The following is a 2,913-nucleotide window of genomic DNA, read 5'->3' on the forward strand; positions in this document are numbered from 1 at the left end:
GGGTGCCTGTTTCCTCCTCCCCCCCCCCCCCGGATTTGGATGTGGCCTGGGGTTCGCGACCCCTGTATCCATGACGAGAGCAGACACAGGGGAAGAGAACCTAAAGACATGAGTCCCATGCTAAAGGCTAAGGATGGCTAACAACAGCAGGTTAGTCACCAGTGTGTTGTTTCAACGCTCTGGGTCACAGTGAGCGGTTGGGTGGGCAGGCAAGCACCCCTGGCAGCCAGTCCCAGCTAAAATTCATATTTATGAAACGTTCATTATTCATGTGATACACGCTGTATTTGCATTTTTTGCATGTTTACAGCGACTCATCAGCATTACATGTGTGCATATCTCGTGTTTCTTGACCTGTGACACAATATCATTACCTATGTACATGCATAACTAAAACTGAAGGGAGTGCATTTGTCTTTGTACATTTAGAATGTAGGTGTGTCAAAGTGAAAATAATATGTGTGTGAGAGTGTGTGAGAGAGAGAGAAGGAGTGTGTGAGTGTGTGTGTGAGATAGAGAGACTGAGAGAGTATGTGAGTGTGTGTGTCTCTGTGTGACAGAGTGTTTGTGTATTGCATGTGTGTGCTTTGCATGTGTGTACTTTGCTGTGCATACTGGATGGGCGGTCTGCTCAAACTCCCTCTCCATCCCTTTAGGTTGAAACGCCATCCACTGAAGAGGTGTGTGTGTGTGTCTGTGTGTGTGTGTGTGTGTGTGTGAGAGAGAGAGTGTGTGTGTGTGTGTGTGTGTGTAGACGGGAGGGAGGGGTGGGGGGAAGGCTGCAGCCTCCTGCTAATGTCCCAACACTGCCCTCTTTTGTGAGACACAGGGATAGAATGAGGGGCACAGACACAGAGAGAGAGGAGAGAGAGAGAGAGAGAGAGAGGGAAAGATAGAGAGAGAGAGATAGAAAAGGTTGGGATAGAGGAGAGGATGGAGGGATGGGAAGAAGTTATGCCACAGCTCCACAGCCTCTCCCTCGTTGCCCAGACGGATGTGCAGGGACACGGGAGCATATTCCTGTCTCAGTGGGTCTGCTGGGCTGGTGTCTGGGGCTGTGTGTGTGTGTGTGTGTGTGTGTGTGTGTGTGTCTCTCTCTCTCTCTCTGGTGCTCTCTGCTGCTACAGCTGCTGCTGCTGGGGAGGAGGCTGCTGCTCTGTCTCTCTGTGACTCCGCTTGCTTGCTTGCTCAGGGCTCTCTGCATCTGAGCATCCTCTCTATGTTATCAGTCCTCCCTGCTTATACTGACAGTACACACACACATCAACTCAGAGAGAGAGAGAGAGAGAGAGAGAGAGAAGCAGTCAATCATGCAAAAGATACATACATGCAGCATACATGCATACATACATACATACATACATACATACAAACATACATACATTCATACATACATACATACATAAACACACATACATACATACTGTGTATACATACTGTACTCATCCATACACAAACAGAAACTAAACACATTTATATGAGCACACACACACACACACACAACCGTAGACACAAATACACACAAATTTCTCTTTTGCCTCATAGGAATGTCTTCTGCTGTTTTTCTTTTTTCTTCAGTTTACATTCACTAGAGAGTGACTACATTAAAAAAATAAATAAATAAATAAGAATAAAAAACATTCCATTGTCTAACCCATTTCCTTTCGTAAAGTGGGTGAAGAACTTTCCAGAAGGACGGGGGGGACGGGGGGGACGGGGGGGGGGGTGTCTTCAGGGGACCCCAGGGGCCTCTCCCTCCGCCTCTCCCCCAGCCCTGGCTCATTTCCTGGGGTTGCTCACCCAGACAGCACGCCCCGCCGGAGGAGAGGTGGAGAGAGAAGGCGCGGGAGGCTCCACCTCACCTCACTACTCCGTGTCCCATTATTCTGTCTGTGTGTTCCACTCGCTTCTCATTTCCCCGGGTGTGTCTCAATCTCAATCTCCTTATTTCTTTTTTTTTTCCCTCCATCTTCTTCTCCTCCCTTCAGTCTGTATCTATTTCCTCTAACTTTCTGACAAAGTGCATCACCTCCACTGTCAGACTGATGATTTTGTTTCCAACTGTCGAACTGCTTGTGTTATTTCTGTCAGCCTTGCATTCTTGATTCCGTATTTAGTAGCAGTGCTACTCCACTCTCTCTCTCTCTCTCTCTCTCTCTCTCTCTCTCTGTCTCTCTGTCAACCTCTCAACCAGCCATCTCTCCCTCTCATACCACTCTCTGTTACTTGCTCTGTATCTCTCCTTTCCTTTGCCTCTCATCCCCCTTTCTGTTACTTGCTCTCCATCTTTCCTCTCCTTCGTCTTTTCATTTCATCCCCCTCTCTGTTACTTGCTCTCCATCTCTCCTCTCTGTTAGTTTCTCTCCATTTCCCATCTTCCGTGTCTTCACACTCCCTCAGATGGTGATGTTTTTTTTTGGGCTACAGTTGGTGTCACACCCAGCCTGCGACTGACAGGAATGAATGACGAGTCGTTTGGTAGCGTTGGGAGTGTGGCTGAGAGAGAGCCAGATCTGGGACTGAGTTGTGAGACTGTCTGGCCAGGTTGGGCCTTCTGCATTAGGAGTCTGAATGAACTCCATCAATCACATCAGCAGCTGACCAACGGGAGGGAGGGAGGGAGGGAGGGGGAAACTCATACAAAGCATAATGTATCAGATTAAACAAAGAAATGGAGAATATGCAATGATGCAGGAGAGCAAAATAGGTCTGTGATGTATCTACATGGATCTGTAATTAAATTTATCACACAGAATGTACACGCACACTCGTTCACACGCACACACACACACAAATATAAATGTTGTATATATATTTATTTAAACATAGTGTTTATATACATATATTTTTTGTAGGCCTATGCAATGTAGGTGTAACTGGTGCACATGCACACACACACACACACACACAATC

This window comes from Sardina pilchardus, chromosome 19 (assembly GCF_963854185.1).
Source record: "Sardina pilchardus chromosome 19, fSarPil1.1, whole genome shotgun sequence".
Taxonomy (NCBI): Eukaryota; Metazoa; Chordata; class Actinopteri; order Clupeiformes; family Clupeidae; genus Sardina; species Sardina pilchardus.